Here is a 21,873-nt window from a genome sequence, read left to right as displayed (position 1 = left end):
AACCCATACAATGAGAGAAAATATTTTGAAACCATATGTCTGATAAAGGTTGGATTTCCATGCTTTATAAAGATATCATGCAAATCAACAATAAAAGAGCAAACAGTCCAATTGAGAAAAATAGGTCAAAGACTTAAATAGACATTTTGTCCAAGAGGAAATCCAAATGGTGAAAAAGCACATGCAAACGTGTTCAATGTCACTAGCTATTAGGGAAATGCAAAACAAAACTACAATGTGATATCTCACACCACATAGAATGGCCATTATTTAAAAAACTAAAAAACAAAAATAGAAAAGTACAAGTGCTGGACAGGATGTGGTGAAATAAGAATACTCCTTCATCATTGGAGGAAATATAGAATGGCACAACCTGTCTGTAAGACAGTTTGGCAGTTCCGCTGGAAGCTAAATATAAAACTGCTGTATAGTCTGGCAATCCATCTACTAGGAATATATATCCAGAAGCACTGAAAAGAGTGACACAAACAAACATTTGCACACCAATGTCCATAGTGGCATTATTCACACATGTCAAAAGATGGAAACAATCCACGTGTCCAACAATCAATGAGTGGAAAAACACAATATGGTATATACATATGATGGAATATTATACTGCTATAAGAAGAAATGAAATTGGGACACAGATGACAACATGGATGATGCCTCATGTACCTAGAATTTTCAGTTAGCTTGATTATAAAATGTGGAAATAGTGCACTCTTCAGCAGCACATATACTAAAATTGGAATGATGCAGAGAAGGTTAGCATGGTCCCTGCACAAGGATGACATGCAAATTCGTGGAGCGTTCTGTATTTTTCAGAACAATGTAGAACATAAGGTTGAAACATTTTCTGGTGTGTATAAGAAGCTCACTGGCAAGGATGTTAACTTTGAATTTCCAGAATTTCAATTGTAAGCCAAAAGGACTAAATAAATTATCACTCTCAATTAAAAAAAAAAATCAAAATGTGGAAATGGATAGAGTAGATGGCAACACATAATAGTGAGTATATCTCACATGGCTGGTTTATAAACTGAGTTATAGCTCAAAGAGGTAGTCTAGATTTAAATGTCATTTGAGAGAAAGCTAGAAAATAATCTGGGAACTGAATAACACAGTGAACAGAGAAGTGGATGAGGATTGTAGTTAATAATCCAAATACAAGAATGATCTCCTATGAATTAGAACAAGTGAACATCACTATTCAAGGTATTAAGAATATGGTAATAAAAAAGAATATAGAGATTCATGGGAAAAATACAATTAATATAATGTTAAGAGCAATATTATAATATTCTTGCATCACTGTCAAGGTACTATATCAATGTTAAGGTCAATAATAGGGAATAAGGGATTTTTTCTTTTGGCCTAAAGAAAATGTTCAAAACTTAACTGGGACAATGACTACCTATCTCTGTGATAAAATTAAAAGCCACTGAGTATACGCTTTGTATAGATTATAAAAGGCATGGGACTAAATAACACAGTGAACTATGTGGTATAAGATGGACTGTGGTTAACAGTACAAATATGAGAGTATTCTGGCATGAATTATTAGAAATGTACAACACTAATACATAGTGTTAATAATAGGGGTGGTATGGAAAAATATGCCAAGTGTACACTATGGCCATAGATGGTGGTAATAGTCTGATCATGTTATTTTATAATCTGCCACAAATGTTCCACTCCAATGTAAAGTATTGGTGGAGGTGTGATGTATGTGAATTCTGCATATTATGCATTATTGTTTTGGTAAGCTAACCACTTTTCTAATTAAAAAAGAGGAAAATATTTAATCTTTTATCATTAGTTATTCTTCAGAAATCATTTAATTTTTTTTGGTGTGGAGAGGAGCTTATGTAGTATGGTTTTAGAAGTTTACAATACTGTTTTCCTGCCATGTTGTCCAAGTTTATAATCATACTTGACAATTTTTATACTTATTTATTCATTTGTAGATTCCAAAACACTGTAAATAGTTAAAATATGATTTTCATTAATGTTTTGACCTCTCTCAGACTTTCTTCCATCAAAACCCCAAAACAGAGGCTTTGATTCCTTGTCCTTTATCAGAGAAGGTGGTAGATTTTCTGTAATCCTAAACTGAGAAATCTCTCAGTTTCCCAACTTCTCAAGGATCTAATTTTCTACTGCCAGCATGCAACTACAATATATTGTGACAAAGTTGTGTTGCAAGATGTAATGTGAGTTCATGTAATCTGAATTTGAGTTTGACTTAATGGTTTTGGCTTTGACAGGTTATTTCCTGGCCTATGGCAGATGTCCTGATTCCATCAGCTGTAAAATTAGAACCAATTTGAAAACTCTTGAATCAGGAGGTTAATTTATAATTTTCAACAATGAACTGCTATTGATATAATAACAAAAAAAATTTAAATGACAATCTGTTAAAGGCTTAACTATGCTACTGAGGTACAACATTTTTGGAGAACTAGCATTATGTGTGCAAACTGTTTTCTCTTTGAATGTGATATTTAAGTTTCAAGTCTCCTCTTTTATGCATATTTTGAATATTTCAGTCTTTTTACTTATAAGTATTAGATCTTTCCAAATAGACTCTCTCCTTTATTGTCCATTTTCTACACTTGAACCTCTTGCTATTTCTTTCCATCCATCCCCTTTTCCTACCATTCTAATCTTGAAATGAGTGTGTGCTTGCTCTGTACAGCAATGTGATGTCACACAATATCTCCTCTGAACAGAATACCAGATAAAAAAAAAAAGCAACTATTTAAGTAATATTTATATATATACAGTGCCACTCTCCTGCTTTATTTCTATTTTTTAACTCCAACAAGAGTCCAAGTTTTGCTTAGCCCTAGGTGCTATACTGGTAGTTCCCAATTTTATTGCCAGTGGGTCAGTGAAACCTAATATACTCTTTCCTATGCACATCAAAATAGCCTTGCTCTCTTTCAATTTTTGAAATACTGTAAACACACAATAAATATCCCCCTTCTCCAGCACTTTCCTGCCACATGCAGGGGTGACATTTTGAAGTAATTTAATGTGCTAGTCACTCTGACCAATATTTGTGACTTGATTTATTGAAAAAGAGTCTTGAAGAAAATATTTCACACTCTACACTAGTTAAAAAGACTGAACATTACTACTTTATCTAGTTTAAGGTGAGCCTGATCTCATTCCAAAAATGTGCCAACTAGGGAAGCAGATGTGGATCAGGTGACTAGGCTGCCGCCTACCACATAGGAGGATGCTGGTTTGGACCCCAGTGCCTCCTAAAGAAGACAGCAAACTGGTGCAATGAGCAAGTGCAGCAAGCTGAAACAACAAGAGACACAAGAACAATACATAATGAGAGACTCAACAAAGCAGGGAGCGGAGGTTCCCATTGCCTCCTAAAGAAGACAGCGAGCTGATATGACAGGCAGGCATGGTGAGCTGAGGCAACAAGTTGACACTAGAAGAGATGGGGGGAGGAAAAGCATAATGAGAGGCCCAACAAAGGAGGAAGTGGAGGTGACTCAAACTATTAGGCACCTCCCTTTCACATCAAAGGTCCTGGGTTCGGCTCCCCACGCCTCCTAAAGAAACAAAGAAGACAAACAGGCACAGCAAGTGTAAAACAACAAAAGGGTGAGGAGAAATGATTTAACTAAATCTTATTTTTAAAATGTGCTAACTAAAAACCAGCTCCTCCTTGCTTCACTTTACCCAACCAGCCTTTAAATACATTTGTGATTTATGATCTTGACTAAGACCTGATTGGCCCTAAAAATCAATCATGATGACTGCTAGAATTTAAAAAAAATACAAGAAAAACAAACATTTCTTGCAGATTGAATGTCCTCTAAGTATATGCCACATTTCCTTGTGGATTGAGTATAATACAAATAGTGGGCCTTGCCCAGTGCAGACAAATTGGTCTCTTTCCACATTGGGTTTGGAATTGAGAACTGTAGTTATGTTTCCATTGCCTTACCCTGCCTGAGCTTGCTCCACATATCTCGCTTCTCTGTGTTAAAATACTTCTTATTCTGCAAAATAAAGCAAACTGCTGATGCTCACTTCGGCAGCACATATATTAAAATTGGAACAATACAGAGAAAATTAACATGGCCCCTACACAAGGATGATACACAAATTCGAAGAGCATTCCATATTAAAAAAACACAAAACATGAAAACCAAATGTTGCATATGTAACTGTGGCAAGAAGATTTAAATCAGACACCAAATATACAAATTAGCTGTTGCTAACCAACTAGCCCATACCACCAGGGAAAATGGAGGTGAATGCATATGCTGAACAAGCAATTATGCAACTTAAAATAATATATAGAATTCAAAATTTAGAACTCTATATTTAGGGTTCTCAAAATTTAGAACTTAGAGAACTCAAAATTTAGAAAGAGTAAAACACTTGTTTCTACTAATCATTATTTCTTTACGTTAAAAATAAGATACCAACTACATGTCCTGAAAATTATTTCCAAATTTTCTATGATTATTTTTAAGTTATCTGTTTTTCTTCAAGTGATAACTAGAATGTATTAGTTATTTTCAACCAGAAGATTCAATCTAAGTGGAAATACATGAACAATTATTTTAAAAATATTTCCAATGGGACAGATTATGACCATTTAAAATATTTGTCAACCTGCCTTAGTCCTTTTTTTATTTTTGTATTTGTATTGTGATGTTACAAATCACATAGATTTTAGATAGGCATATTAGAATGCTGGAAACCCAGGTAATATTAGCACTTTACCCTGCATAGTCAGCTTCCTACACTCCACTGACTTCAGTTGACTGGCTGCATATGCATTGTTTCTTGTACATGGTAAAAAACCCTTTTTGCAGAACTTGGCTTTCACTTGCTGAAAATTTTTGGTTTAATTTACACTATAAGGCACAGCTTATGTGGTAGAGTATGAGTCATTTAATTTTCTGGTAAAGAGAAAATTGTGAAAACCTGAGTTTACTGTCACCAAACATGTAAATTATTCAAGTGATATATGGATTGCTTCCTGACCAGCTGCCTGGCTGGTTTCTCTGAACGCAGAACTGCTACCCTAGCATTATCTTTCCTGCTGGTCTTAAGGCAAAAATGCTCAAAAATGTTAGTAGCTCAAACATTTCCCTAAATCCTTATTATACTTTTTGCTTTCTGAGTCCAGCTGGTTGTTATGAGTCAAAAACAAATCATTTTGACTAAATTAATAGCAGTTTCAATCATCTGTTTTATGAATTTCTCCTTCAGTATCACTAGGCCTTATAATTGGAAGAGAGTCAACTTACTCTGCCAGCCTTATGATTTAAAAACAGGGATATGTGAGAGAAAGAAAAGAAAGAAGGAGGTAAGATGAAAGGAGAAGAGGAAGAGGAGGAGGAGGAAGTAAAGGAGGATGTAGAGGAGGAAGAGGCGGCAGAAGGCAACTAGTAAGGAAGAGAACTCATTTCAAGTAAAACAGCATTTCTAATCAATACCAAAAGCTCATGTAACTGCCCATACTTTAAGAAACACTCCATTTATCTAGTTACATATTTCAAGATTTCTGGTATCTCATGCATTATCATATGCATTAAAGATGGAATAAATATATCTGGGTAGAGGAACATAAATTGTGGGAAGGACTGTTAATATAAAGGAGCCATGATTTAATGCTTTGGAAAACTCCAGCCTCTCCAGAGAACAAATTAGGCTAAAATATATTAATGATTTAAGAGCAAAGATCAAATCCAGGATACTGCAGAGAATGAAGCCTAAAAAGGAAGCTGAGTATTATTATAAAACCACTTTTTAAGACATAGAATGATCAAAGATGGGGCTTCAGTGTATTATTCAGTCACATAAAAGGCTCTTAAGGTGTGCCTCACAGATCATCTCAAATAATAGGCTTGAGAAAGGTTTATGCTGAAGAGAATTATCTAATGGAGGGAAGCCTAATAAGATTTCCTGAAAACCTACACAGTTCTTACAGGGATTATATAAGCAGAAACATCCCCAGTTTGGACTGAAGGAGAATAGTCAATGAAGAATGAGAAAAGGACTTTGAACTCCCACAATTATACATGCAGGAAGCAGACCTGTTCCACTATTATACATTAGATGTTGGAGAGGACAGATAATATGCTTTAGTTTTACAGGTACAGATTAAGAGAAACTGTACTCAAGTGATATATTTAAGGAACTACTTCAGAAGAGCTTTATTCACACCTGGGCCTGATCTAGATGATTACATTCTGAATTTTGAGTTGACACTGTAATGGGATGAGACTTTCAGAGGTCCTAAGTAGGGATAATTATAGTCTGCATATGGTAGGTATGGGAATCATTGGGAAGTAGAAGGAGGACTACGGTAGATAATCTCTAAATTGGCTGCAATGATCCTGCCTTTTGGCATTCATGACCTTGTGTAATCCTGTCCCTTTGAGAGAAGACTGAACTTTTTTACTTGCCTCCAACAAATACAATAAGGCAGAAATGATGAGCTGTCACTGCCAAGATTAGATTATCAAAAGACTACGGTTTCTGTCTTGTGTACTATCATTTGCTTTTACTTAGTGTTTGCTCGCCCTGGAGTTACCCAGCTTCCATGCCATTTGCTGCATCCCTATGGAGAAGCTGATCTGGTGAAAGCATGAGACCTGATGACAACCATATAAGTGAGCATGGAAGTAGCTGCCATTCCCCACCCTCAATCAAATCTTCTGATAAGACTGTGCACAGACCTGGCTGACAGCTTGACACCTCCTGAGAGACCTTCATCCAAAGACACCCATTTAAATATGAGGGAAAAAAAGTGAGAAAATAAATGTTTGGTTTCTTTCCAGCTACTAAGTTTGGGGGGCCATGTGATTCAGCAATAGATAACTGAGGTAATCTCTAACTCATTTTATTTTTCTAATCACTTAATTTTAATAACACACACACACTGAAGGTCACATGTATTAAAAGAATATGTGACAGTTGAAACTTTTTGTGGATACCAGAAAAGATGATGTCCTGAGAGCTAATTCATTCCTATGGGTGTAAATCTACTGTAAATGGGGTCTTTTGAAGAGTTTAATTTAGGGAACTTCCTGGTCCAGGATAGGTCTTAATCTCTTTATTGGAGTTTTCTATAAGTGAAGGAAAAAGCTTCACAGAGACAGAGAAGCTGCTGAGAGACTCAAGAGAGGTCCCAGAGGCTGGAGGATAGAATCAGGATAGCATAGAGTCAAGAAAAGATGTCCCTGAGAGGTTAAAAGAGACGAGGCCTGGAGGAGAGGGGCAATATGAGCCATATGCCTGATCACCCCCAGCTGTGCAGGTGGGGGTGAAAGCAGAGATGGGAAGAGCCACCATTATGCCCTGCCATGTGCCTGATCGCCCAGAGCTGCAAATTGGTGAGACAGCATCTCTTGATGTCTTGTCCATGGTCTCAGAACTGAAAAAAATTCTCATTCCAAAAGACAGCCCATTTCTGGTATATTGCTCTCAGCACCTTTTAGCAAGCTAAAACGGAGTAGTTCATGAATCTTAGTTAACAGTATTTGTAATTTCTTATATGATCATTTTCACAGGTCAGAACTAAAGACTTTGCTTGACTGGGCCCACTCATCTTCATTTTTTGTCTCAGTATACACCAATGCATGGCATAGAAACAATCAGTGGAAAATGAATAAGGTAACAATAAAAAAGTCTCCTTATATGTCCAATGAGATAGTTATTGAATATTAGAAATGTGCCTAATATGAATTGAGATGGGCTGTAAGTATGAAATCTGAAAGTTTTTAAAGGCTTATCATCAAAATATGAATGCAAAACATATCACTAAGAATTCCTTATATTGATTACATATTTAAATGATAATATATTAAATAAACTAAAATAAATTGTGAAGTTAATTTTAGCTGTTTTTAATTTTTTATGTGGTCACTATAGTATTTAAATTTATAAATATTGCTCATATTATTGTTTTAAATATCTATTGGACTTCACTGGCATAGATCATAAATGCCTATGAAGTTTAAAATGGAGAGAAGAGAAAAGAGGATTTGGAATATAGGCTTAATCTTTTGTTGGGCAGCAAGCAAGCAAGAAAGGATTAAAGCTGTGGCTGAGAGAGGATGGTGCAATGGTTTCTAATTCATCCTGGTAGTAACATTTAAAACACAAGATTCCTGAGTCCCACACTAAACCTATTTAAAGTCTTCCCTGGAGTTTATACTTTTAATAGATTGTCAAAATGGTTCCATTGAGAGCAAGTTTTAATAACTACTGGAGCATTCCTAATCTAATATTCTGGGAAACAAGTCTCTATTAGGTGCTACAATGCTAGCTCTTTATTATTATTTTCTATTACAGGTATTCAAAACTATATCTTAAATACAACAAAACAAACAACAACAACAACAACAAAAAAACAAATAGCATCAGACTCCCTCTTCTAGTAAATTTCATCTATTGGGCACAATATTTAGTTGCTAGCATACTTAACTAGGTGTCAATAAGGTAACAGTCATTATTCCACATAACAGTCATATCAATACTTACTAATATTCATTGAATAATATTTATCCCTGTGCTCTAAAAATGTACAGCACAAAGAACTATCCTTCAACCATGTGAAACTTCAGTATGATCTGATAAACAGAACATTTTCATTTTTTATTTTTTAGATAAAATTAAATAATTCTAATGAAAAAGCATTGGAAATAGCTTATTCTGAAGAAAGCTTAGTTATGAGTATATTGCTGTACAATCATGGTCATCATCGCCATCAGTATATGCTGTGAGTTGTGAGTGTGTGTGCATGCGTATGTGTGCATCTAAAGGTAGTCTTGGGTTTGGTAATTCAGAAGCAGGCTTTAAATAAGAATTTGTGTGAAGGTTCTTCTTAAGGAAGTACTCGAGGCAAAACAGATGAGGAAGGGAAAGAAGCAATAGAAAATGTAAGTATTTGAGCAAAGATGATTTATGGAAAAATCCCAGACTCAGTCACTTCTTGCTCGTGGGACTTGCAGGTCCAGTATTTCTGTAACTCAAGGGCACTCCTCAGAAGTGTGTCATAAATAATAACAGTGGCAAAGTACTTAGTGATCATGGGATGTGACTCAAAGGGAATAACAGGGATGGATTTAAATATTTGTGGAGGACTGATATGTCCACTTTAGTCCATAGTGGACAGTACAGAAGATTATCTTCCCTCACTTAAAATATCATCTAACTAAACACCATTCGTAACACTATGTTTTTAACAATGCAGCATACTTTATTTTTAAAATATAGATGAAAAGCATTTACATAAAGGAAGCTAAGAAATTAATTAAAATATTCACTCCATTGTGCCTTCAACCAGATTATTTTCAATTCTTTCCTCACAGGAATAAGAGAGGGAAACAGATGAGAGAAACTTTAAAGAGTTAGACATGGGAGTAGATGTGGTTCAACCTGTTGAGTGCCTGCTTCCCATATAGCAGGTCCCAGGTTCAGTTCCAAATGCATCCCCAAAAATATTAAAAAAAAAAAATAAAGTAAATAATACAATTGAGAAAACCAACTCAGGAGAACCAATGTGGTTTAGAGGTTGAGTACCAGCTTTCTACATTATGAGGTCCTGGGTTTAATCCCTGGTCCCCAGTACTTTAAAAACTAAAAGTAAAAATTTGACTACTGTCTTCCTGATCTAATTCATCACCAGTTATGGATATGGAAGGATTTTATTTCCATTTTTTGTTGTCTTTGCATTTTCATTCAACACATCTGACCATAGGGTATGATTAGTATACATTTTATGCTGAAATCCTTTGCTTATAAGAAATTCAGGAAAAGTTTAATACAAACACAAATGGCCACATTATCTATCTAAAAGCAGTAATTACAGTAACAACAAGGATTGTATTATTAAATTAGCTTTGAAATCTAGATAATAAATTGAATAAGATATCATCATTTTGTTCTATTTTTTAAAAGTGTTCCTTGTCTATCAACCACAGAACATCAGTAAGTTAATTAACTAAACAAAATTACAGGGTGTGTGCAAATCAGAAAGATAGGATAAACTTATTTTTCAAACTAGTTTTAGTTCATATTCAAATAATATATTTAAAGGATTCTTTGCAATCTCCAGAGGCCTTCTTTTTTTCATTTTAAAAAGAATTTATTGAAGTATATCATTCATATATGAAGATATATAAACAATAAATGTATGATAAAAGTTGTGAACCTACCAAAAAATCATATAAAACATCATACCAGGGCACCCATATATCACCCCACCACAAACACTTGCATTGTTGTGAAACATTTGTAACAAATTATGAAAGAGCATTGTCCAAGTATTACTACTAACTATAGTCAGTATCTTACATTTAATGTATTTTCCCCCAACCCGCCTGTATTAGTCAGCCAAAGGGGTGCTCATGCAAAGGCCCAGAAATCTGCTGGCTTTTATAAAGGGCATTTATTTGGGGTAAAAACTCAGTTACAAGGCCCTATAAGTCAAGGTTACTTCCTCACCCAAAGTCAATTGCCACATGTTGAAGGAAGATGGTGGACAATACCTGTGAGTGTTCAGTCTTCCTCTTGCCTCTTAAGGCTCATAGGTATATATACATACAATGGAATATTACTCAACTGTAAGAAGGAATACAATACTAACACACAGGATAATATGGATGAATCTTGAGGACCTTATGTTGAGTGGAGCAAGCCAGGCATTGAAGGACAAATATTACACGGCTTCACTGATATTAATTAAGCAAATCAAGCAGACTCAAAGAGGTAGAGTCTGGAAGATAGGTTTACAGGAAACAGAAAGGGAGAAGGTTGTGATTCTCCCAGCTTCTTCTGATCTCAGCTCTAGGTTGGCATAGGGCTCAGCTGCTCTGTTCTCTTCAGCTATAAACTATCAGGTGAATGGCTCATCTCTCTCTGGGATCTCAGCCTCAAGTTCTTTCCTCTTCCATGTCTATGGAGCTCTCTTTCTTCCTCTGTGTATCTTCTCCTATGTGAGTGTCTGTGTAAATAGACCACCAAGGGGGTGGGGGCTCAACCTTGAGTTGCCCTAGCGATGTAGTTGAATCAAAGCCCTAATCTTGATTTAGTAAAGTAAAAGTAAAATCTTTGAATTTGATACAGTCAAAGGGTATCATGCCCAGAGGAAAAGACCAATTTACAAACATAATTTATATCTGTTTTTTGGAATTCATAAATAGTATCAAACTGCCACACTAGCTATTATTTTTTTGTTCATAAACCATATAATCTATCTAAAGTGCACAATCAATGGCAGATGCCTTCTAAGTGGACAAAAGTCTTAAATATGAAATAATGGAATTAATTGTTAATCTAAAGTAATCACAGTGTTTCTAGTATTTGTATACTCTGTGCATGTGGATTTAGTCTGATATTGTAATTCATTAAATGAAATCATTCAAGTTACAGCCTCAGAAAAATTTTAGAGGATGTTCTAGTCAAATATATTTTGGTTGTTATAAACAAACTCACTCAATCTTGTTCAAACAAAGGGAGATTTAAGGTATATAAAAACTAATCCTTACAATCTGATTTATTGGACTTACCACACTCAGCTAAGATGGAGGTGAAGAAGGACAACCACCACACCATGGAGCCTAGAGTGATTACAACTGAAAATGGGAGGATTGCATCCAGCATCCAGGTGGAATCTGAGCCTCCTCTTGACATAAAGGTGCAATGGACACAACCAATCCAGTGTCCACATAGAAGAGGTGGCATTGGAGTGGGAAAAGTGGACAGAATGGACAAAGGGTATGGGGAAAGGCAGGAAGAGATGAGAGGTGGAGGCGTCTTCGGGACATGGAGCTGCCCTGGATGGTGCTTCAGAGGTAATCACTGGACATTGTAAATCCTCACAGGGCCTACATGATGGAATAGAGGAGAGTATGGGCCATGATGTGAACCAATGTATATGAGGTGCAGAGGTGCCCAAAGATGTACTTACCAAATCCAATGGATGTGTCATGATGATGGGAACGAGTGTTGTTGGGGGGGGGGGAGAGGGGGGGTGGGGGGGTGGGGTTGAATGGGACCTCACATATATATTTTTAATGTAATATTATTACAAAGTCAATAAAAAATAAAAAAATTAATAAAAAAAAAAAAAAAAAAAAAACTAATCCCATGGACTTCAATGTATAGGTCTCATAGAGCTTAGAACTAGAAAACCAGATACTTAGTGACTCTGTCTTTCAGGTTCTACATGATTCTTTTTTATTTTTTTCTTCATCAATCTTTCATATTGTCCAATATCATCTCTTGCCTTGACTATGAAGTGACTTGCTACAATGGTGCATGATATGGGAACACAGGTTCATGGTACAACAGAAACTTTCAGTAAATGATCCATTTATTCCTTGCACAGGATAAATAGTATATGATGAGAAAATAATCTTGTTGCTACTTACACAGCACAGAAAGTCTGAAGAGATGTTCCATTATGGCCTGGCTCCCCAGGGTGGCCGAATTGCTCCAGGTCTGGGTCAGTAGACTGCAGTTCCACATGATCCAGTTTGCATCAGAGAAGAGAGAGAGATCTATACTGAGGGTGGTTTTTATCTGCCTACTGAAGAGGGGATACTGCCACTGAAAATTCCTGTTCTGGTAAGCATCTGAGGCTGCTTATTTTCTTTACCTCAGCTGACCACTCTCTTATCACCAGTAGTTTCTGTGTTTCCAGGCAAATAATGAAGAATGAGAAATGTTAAATTTTTTGATCACTGTGGAAAGCATCCTCTTCATTCCTTTTCAGATACCCATTATTTGTTCTATCACGTGGGCTGGAGTTATGGCCACATAGCATAGGTTGTACTTGAATGGCTTGTTTTTTTTCACCCTCACATAAAATATGAATGATCAACTTTGTTCAGCAATCACATAATGACATAGATGTATTTCTGAACCAGAGAGAACTGAAAGACACATTTAGCTATTGCATCCAAAGATAAGTTTAGTGGCCTACTTCTTTTCTACATAAAAGTCCAATTTCAGTTCTCCATACATATTCCTTTTTTTGTTCATTTCAATTTTTTAAATAAATTGGGAAACGTAGAATATAAAGAATGAACTAAAATAAGTAAAAGAACTTGTAATATCTCTTCTTTGTTCAAAGAATCTATTGTAAGAATTCTAATTCCCATCTCTACCCACACATATCTTTTAATGCCATCTGACTAAAGGAAGCAGGTAGACATATTAACAATTTGGTGAGTATCTTTCCAGACTTTTGCTTTTATGTATATACCACACACATATACTTTTAAATATCAGATTATACTATACATATTATTATGAAAATTACTAATAATACACATAAAACTATCATTGTTCTGCCTTGCTCTTGAGAAGGAATCACATGATATAAAATATTTTATTTAGCCTTTCCTCAGCTATAGATATTTCCCTTATTTTGCTATATTTTATGAAAAAAGTGCCTGAAATTATATATTTGAGTATACATATGTTTACCCCCAAGAATTATTGTTTTCATAATATGTTCCTAAAAATTGGGAGAGTGAGATAATGGGTAATATACATTTTTAATATTGTTAGGTGTATTCAATGTTAAGTGTAATAAATTATGCCCAAACCAAGAGTATAAAAAGTGCTAACTTTCCCTCATTTTCATGAGAAGTAGAATTATAAATTTTGTTTTGCGTTATGATAAGCAGAAATATTGCACAGTACAGATTTCTTTTTAGTAGTGAGGTTGATTATATTTTCTTAACAAACATTTCTTTTAATCTTGTCTGTGGTAGTGCTTATGCCGGTATTTCTACTGGATACTTTATCTTTTATTTATTGATATGCAGCAACTTGTACCTTATGTGCTGAGAAAACTTTGAATCTGCTATTTACATTTTAATTTTATTTATGGTTACTTCTCTACATAGATAATTCAAGAATGACCTCCAGAAAATTAACTGTATACTTTCTCATTGTTTTGGTATGAAGCTTTATCAATATTTTTATTCTCTGGAATAATTTTAATAATTTACTCATTGTTACTTCCTTTTAAGTTAGATATAAAGCCATCAAGGTGTACCTGTTATTTTTAATGTTAGGTTTTTTACCTTTATATATATTTCTCTTATTGAATAAACTTTGCACCATTACATTTTTTTAAATGAAAGCATCCCATTCATTTAGAATTTTAAAATAATTAAGTCTAAAATTAGGCATACCAGTTCAAATCACAATACTAAGCAAACTGGAAAAATGGGGTTGGAGCCCAATATGCAAAAAAGTTGAATTTTAATTTTTAAAAATTTTATGCATATTTGTAGTTTTATTACTGCATTACTTTAGTATTGATACAGCTATTTTAACAAACTCTAACAGTGGCTTAAGAAGATAATTGGTTTTCAACTCATAAATGCTGGATATGGAAGGGAAGTGTGAACAGTGAGTTAGAAGAATTATTTTCCCCAAAATCATTCAGGAACATATTCTCCTTCCAACATTTTTTGTCATATCTTAGGAAGACACATCATCATAAATGGCTTACCGTCACTAATTCTGACTTCGAGAGAAAGTGGAAAGAAGTAGAATGCTCCTTTCCTTTAAGAAAACATTCTAAAGTTTACACAAATTACTTCATTCACTTCCCACCTGAAAGATATATGGTCAAATATGGCCACAAGGAAGGTTGAGAAGTTTAGTATTTGACTTATCAGTCATTTGCTGAACCTAGAGAATTCTATTATTAAAATGAAGAGGGGATGGTACCTTGGAAAATAATAATGAGTGCCATAAATACTTTTCTTCTTCCTAATGTGTATAATTTTTTTTCTCCCTTTTATATTAACCACTCTTGCTTGGCATTTGTCTATTTTCTTATATTTTCAAAGAAATGAATTTCTGATTTAATTTATCAATTTGTATTTGTTTTCTGATTTATTAGCTTTAGCCTTTGGGTTAATTACTTCTACACTCATCTTTGCAACTTACTTTTCTATACTTCTAGCTTACTATGTTGAAATTTTAATTTATTATTCAGCATTTCTTATTACAAGGACACAAAGCCTTCAGTTTCCTCTGGAGTATCTCTTTGGTTTCTTCTCACAGGATCTCATATGACATGACTCCTTTCTAATCATTTTGAAACAATCCTTAGTTTCAAATTAACCTCCAGAGAATATTGCATATGATCAAAGTAAGCATTTCTTAAGTCATTAAAATCATATGGACCATAAATTCCAAAGTAAGACCCACTGACAGAGTACCGAATTCCTGAGCCTATCTGCCCTGCTTATAGTGTCTAGATGACTCTAGAGCCCTCAGGAGCACCACTGTTTGAGCCACTGTTTACTGTGGTAGTCTGTTAGATCCTGCTGAGATGTGCATAAGCATAACCTCTGGAATGACCTCCCCAGTGTAACAGAGTTAGACTCATTCATAGTTTCTCTACACATAACTCTTCTCCTTTTATTTGAACCTATAATTAGCACTATATTTATTAAATATATGTCCCAGAGACTTAAATCTGTGGCCTGTTCATGTGCCAGTTAAGCCTCATCAGCAGAGGTGCAACAACTACTCTCCAATTCATAGGACTCACCCAGGAAAACTAACAAGGAGATGATGATAGACAACACCCATCCCAAGGAACAGAGAGATTCTGGCAATGGCAAGCAAGATAGTCCCATCCATCTGCCCCATGGGATCTAAGCCACCTCTCAGTTAGAACCAGAGTGGGCATCACCATCCTAGAATCCTCAACATTGGAGAATAAGCAATGAACTAATTCTAATTCTTGCAATGGAAGAACTTGTATCACTGATATAAAGTCAGTAGCCACCAGAGGTTCTGAGGGAAGGGAGAGGGAAGAATACATGTAACATGGGGGTATTTTTGGGACATTGGAATTATCCTGCAAAACATTGCGATGTCAGATATAGGCCAGTATACATTTTGCCAAAACCTATAAAATGGTGTAAACTATAGTGTAATCTAAATTCCATGGTTAGTAGCAATGCTTCAACATGTGTTCATAATTTATAACAAATGTGCCACAGTAATGAAAGATGTTGTTAATGTGGGAAAAGTGTGGGATGGGGAGGGAAAGGCGTATGGGAATCCCCTTTATTTTTTATGTAAAATTTATTGTGATCTGAAGCTTCTTTAAAAACAAAGAGAAAAAACCTTATAAAAAACATAAGGAATCTGGAACATATCTGACATATCACTTCCTTCACTTATTTTCCTACTGTCTTTTCATTTATATCACTAGAGATTCTTAAAAGTCAACACAAAAAAATCTCCTCACATGTCTAGGGAAATTACAACTTAATGAAGCATTCTAACTCCTGATGAATTACATTTCATTTTATGATATTTATGATATTTACTAGGTTTCTTTGTTTCTCTAGACCTTTACTTCCTCTCTTGATGAAAAGTAGTTCATACCATTTAATTTGATAAATAGTGTCTTGGTTTGCTACAGACCTGCTGATATAAAGTACCAGAAATGGAACAGCTTTGATAAAGGGGATTTATTTTGGGTAAAAGCTTAAAGTTCTGAGGCCATAAATGGCCAAATCAAGGAACTATCAGAGATGCTTTCTTACCAAAGTCAGCTACTGTTGATCCTGGTATCCTGCCATGTGGCAATCAGACATAAGGCAGCGCTCTTCTCCTCAACCTTTAGCTGCTCCATTTTTCCAGGGGTCCCTTTCCATGCTTCTGTGCTCTTCTTCTTCCAGACTCTGGGACCTCTCTAAGCCTCTTGGGGTTTCTCTGTTTTCCTGCAGTCCTCTCTCTTACATGGCAGGCTGAAATATGGTAGGTTCCCTTCTCTTTGTTTCTCTATATAAATCTCCATTAAGAGGGTGGAGCCTCACCCTGAGTCATGCCTCGTGGACAGAATCCAGTCAAAAAGTTCTCACACCCACAGGAATGGATTAAAGAACATGATCATTTCCTTTTTTCAGATTCATCAAAGAACTTCAAACTGTCACAGATACTTTCTAAGAAAAATAAACAACATAGTGAATAAATATATTTATTGAGGGAGAAATAAATTAGGTTATTTATTTACTAGGAGAAAGGTTTACTGAATGAATAAATGCAATGATCTTTTCCAAGGAAACTTCAGAATTTGTTCACTATGATCATGATAGCTTTTCTCACAAGTTCTCAAATTCCCATTCACATCACTTTTCCATATGCTCCCATTTTTCTTTGTTTTATTATTTCTGCACTATATCTCTACTTATAATTTCTCATTGATTTGTTTTCTGTTTTTAATTACCTTTTCTGAAAATTCTTTATTTTTCACCTAAAGATTTTTTTTCTTTAATTTTATTTTTATTCAAAGATTTAGGTTACAGAAATGTTATATCAAAATATAGGGGAATCCCATATACTTGACTCCCTCCACCTCCCACACTTTTCCCCATTAACAATATCTTCATTAATACATATTGAAGTATTGCTACTAACTATGGTCTATACATTATAGTTTACATTTTGCACCGCACAATTTTTTAAGATTTTATGAAATGTATCCGTCATTGCAAAAGTCATGTAGAATAATTCCAATGTCCCCAAAATGCCCCATGTTACAACTACTCTTTTCTCTCTTTCCCTCCAGAATCTCTGGTGACCACTGCATTTATATAATATTACAAGTTCATCCATTACTAGAATTATAATAATTCTGGTCTAGCCCATAGTTGTACTCCTGCCTTATTTTTGTTCATTCCTCAAGATTCCAACTGAGAGGTGGCTTATATCCCATCAGGCAGATAGGTGGAACTGTCTTGTTTACAGATGTATATATACTCTCTGTTTTGGGGGATGGGCATCACCATCCTTTTATTACTTGTCTTGGGCAAGACCAATGAACTGGAGAGTGGGTATTGGTTGAAACTCTGCAGAGATTCAGGGCTCAACAGCATATGAACAGATATAAGATTTAAGTCTCTGGAACATATTTTTAATGGGTATATTGCTAATTAAAGGTTCAGATAAAAGGGGCATAAAAACCATGTGTAAGAAAATTATAAATGAGTCCAATTCTGATACATTGTAGGGTTAGGTTACCATATATTCCAGGGTAAGGCCCACTGACAGGGTGCTAAATTCTTCAGGTTGTCTACCCTGTCTTTTGTGTCCAGATGTCTCTAGAGCCCTCAGGAGCCCACCTACCTGAGACATTGTTTGCTGTAGCAGTCAGTGAGATCATCCTAAAACATGCATAAGCGTAAACCCTGGAATGACCTCAAATCACTTTGAAATCTTTTAGCCATAAAATCTCTTTCGTATTTAATATTTCCTCCTTTTGTTCAAAGTATTTTTCCAAATTCAGTCACTAGTCATCACTTGGTAATAATCCCTCATTGGCTAGGAGGCTCATCCCTGGAAATCATGTCTCATGCCAGGGGAAAGGTAATGAGTTTACATGCTGAGTTTAGAGAGGTCACATTTGAGCAACAGGGAGGCTTTCAATATGTAAGTTTTAGGCCATATATAATACTAAGTGTAACAGTTTGATACTATTTATGATTTCCAAAAGAATGATTATTTTATAACTGGTCTGTTCCTCTGGGCATGATCCCCTTTGACTGTACTAGATGTAGCTGAGATGTCTTTGATTAAATTATATTAAGATTAGGACTTTGATTTAACCACATCAATAGGGTGTAACTCAGGTTAAATCCCTGCCCCCTTGGGGGGCTATATAAATGGGCACTCACTCAAGAAGGCATGGAAAAAGATACATGAGAAAACAAAAAGAAAGAGTTCCATAGATAACAGAGGAGAGAACTTTGTCATGACATGGAAAAGAGGAAACTTTGATCCTGCAGCTCCAGGAAGAGAGACAAGCCTTATGCCATCCTGGAGCTGAGAGAGAGGAAGGCTGAACACTTGCAGATATTGGCAACCATCTTGCTTCAAAACATGGCAACTGAGTTGGGTGAGAAACCTATCCAAAGTTGACTATTTAGGGCCTTGTAACTGTAAACTTTAATCCCAAATAAATACCCTTTATAAAAGCTAAGACATCGGACACTTTGCATCAGCACCTCTTTGGCTGACTCATACACTAGGCTAACTTTCAGTTTCACAAGAACGAGGTTCATAAGTATAGGTATCAATATCAAGGGCCTGGTGTATTGGCCTGTCCTCTGTAACTAGGCTCTGCCCATGTACTCTAGGGATTCTTGCCTCTCGATGAGAGAACTTAGCAGGACTCCCAAGAATAGGAATTCAATAATTTTTTGGTTATTGTGTGGGTCTCCACCACCTAGACTATACCCTACGACCTTTGAACACATTCATATTCCATAGAGGCATGCCTCAGGTGCACCACTCACACATCCCCCCACCACTGACACCCTGCACCAGGGATCCACCCTTGCTACAATTGTGATTCTTCTGCAATCCAAAAGCGCCCTAAAAAAAACCAAAAATAAAAATAAGAATAATTAAAAATTAAAATAAGAAAATTAAAGAAATAAAAAAAATTCTTTGTATTGTGTTTTTATCCCCATAAGATATGTTATCTTTTATATAGTTTCTTCTGTATGTATCCTCCTTGTCTTTTTAATTTTTCCACTTTATTTTCAAAGGAGCTTTAAGTCATGTAGAAACTATAGGGTATTTCCATATACCCCATCCCTTCCCCCTCTCATATTTTTCTCTATTAATAACATGTTTCATGAATATGGTACATTCTACAAATTCTTATTCATTTAAAATGATAACACCTTGTATGTATAGTGCTACGTCTTAACCCAGTCTCAGTAGGGAAAAACATAAATTTTTATATTCATAATATTCCTGAGACTAGAAATTTTGAAAATTATCCTCTATATTTCCAGTCTGTGTCCCATGGTGTATGATATTAGGATGTAGGGCTCAACTGGGTCACAGCATCTTCCTACTATCTATGTAATTTTTTGCTACTTTGTTTTCCTGTACTATGGTAGAGTAGGTTGCAGACAAGAGGTTTGTCAGGTAGCTCTCTGTCAAATGGATTTAATAATGCCCAATAGCATCTAATCCAGCACTAATTTTTAAAATCCTTTCTAGAAATTTGTTTGCATGGGTGCCTGTGACTTAGAAAGGGTAGTAACACTATGGAAAAAAATGAACTTAGCAGTCAAACTACAAATGTAGTTTTAGGGTGTTTGAACAGTTGCTCAAATGTTATGAAAATAATTTGGTGGTTGCAAAAGTATGCTTTTTTTTGGGGGGGGGGGGCAGGCGGAGACCAAGACTTGATTGCAACTTGTTCATTGGAATTGAATAAACCTAAATTTCACAAGGATAAAATTCTAGTCCAGAGAAAAATAAAAAAGAAAGGTCAAATTGGATGGCGTTTAATACTATGCAAACTTTAAGTATTTAAGAGTGGCCAGATGATTAAGCAAACAAAAAAAGCAGCTTCTTTAAGAATATTAATTTAAGAATAAAATAATTATGGCATCTTACTTCGAAAATGACCTGAAGTTTGATTGTGGAAGTGGTATCTGAAGGCTTGAACCTTGTGAATTATGGTGAAATAGGGTAGGAGGCTTATCTGAAATGGAACAGAATGATGTCACACATATGAATGTGAGTGTGGCTCATACATGTGGTAAACTGATTTGGCTGGTAGATGTTTGTGCTGTGTGCTTTTTATGTAATCTTACACCACTCAGTCCAGTCAGGAGCACTTTGTTGTGTTAATTTAGATTCCCATAAACAAATACACAGTTTTCATTATTCTCAAATCAATCCCTGATAATGTCAATCATCTTGGAGCAAGTTTGTATTTCAAAAGTCACACTATGGCAGAAGTATGTTTTTTCCTGTGTTAGAAATATAGATTTCTATATATAGGGGTCTTTGTGCTACCAAATGGGATAATGATTATTATTGGAAAAAGAACAAAAAATTTTACAAAAGGATTTGGTTGTTAGAATATGTGGCAGGAATGGTCATTGAGAAACAATGAAAATAACTTCACAAGGATGAATGATTTATGGATTTGGCATGACTTTATGAAGAAACACACAAAGACACAATAAATATTTTGATAGCAGGTTTCTACCATTAGAGTTTTGAGTTCGCCAGTCATGGAAACTGAACCATTGATAATGATAAGTTTGCATCTCAGGAAAGTTATTTTCTGTCTCTCCCTGTTCCAGATAATATTAAATTGTGCTCTGATCCACAGCTGGTGTGAACAAAATGGTTCTTCTTTAAAATATATGTAATGGGTTTTAAAACATATTTCAAATACTAAGTACTACTACACAAGGAATAGGAGTAGGTATAATTTATAGCCATCAAGATGTGCTTGTGTTTCTTACAAAACTTTTGACAATGTTATTTAAAGCTTATAATTGGGTGCTTTTGGAAAGTGAGACAACTGAGGATTTGGGAGCTGGAATAATTTAGTTTTAGATAGGTTGGAAGATATTTTGGTGGGGCAAAAAAAAAAAACAGTCAGACCATCGAGGGCAACTGACACACAAAATTGTTATAAACTACTAATTTAAAGATGAACTGACAAGTGACTGCAGCTTTGAGCCTTAAAATGTATTTGGACTATCAATTGTTTTCAGCCATTTGAGGAAACATTTCCAACTTAAAAGAAATGAGGATAATTTTATTACAGTTGCTCATTTCAAGTTTCGGCTTGCACTTTAAAAGTTATCATGTCTGAATTTAATCGTGGCAATGCAAAAAGTGTTAGGAATAATTGTTAGAAACATTCACATTAAGTTTGAGGACAAGTTGATGTAGTTCATTGATCTTGCTTTCTGGTTTTAATTTTCACATTAAGTACCCAGCAGAAATTGTTATTGGTGCATTCTACTCTTCAGGTTCATTGACAACCAGAGAATTTATATTTCCCAT

General features: G+C 35.2%; 2 non-coding genes across 2 annotated transcripts; both read left to right on the top strand.

Annotated features, from left to right (window-relative positions):
* Positions 1–718: 718 nt before the first annotated feature.
* LOC111762326 (U6 spliceosomal RNA) lies at positions 719–825 on the top strand. The gene has a single exon (XR_002795458.1). It is a non-coding gene; the product is annotated as a U6 spliceosomal RNA (small nuclear RNA).
* A 3,229-nt stretch (positions 826–4,054) lies between these two features.
* Positions 4,055–4,161, top strand: LOC111762327 (U6 spliceosomal RNA). Its single transcript, XR_002795459.1, has one exon. It is a non-coding gene; the product is annotated as a U6 spliceosomal RNA (small nuclear RNA).
* Positions 4,162–21,873: the final 17,712 nt, after the last annotated feature.

The sequence above is a fragment of the Dasypus novemcinctus genome, chromosome 15 (assembly GCF_030445035.2).
Source record: "Dasypus novemcinctus isolate mDasNov1 chromosome 15, mDasNov1.1.hap2, whole genome shotgun sequence".
Classification (NCBI taxonomy): domain Eukaryota; kingdom Metazoa; phylum Chordata; class Mammalia; order Cingulata; family Dasypodidae; genus Dasypus; species Dasypus novemcinctus.
The sequence above is the reverse complement of the archived record's forward strand: the minus strand, read 5'-3'. Positions and strand labels throughout refer to the sequence as shown.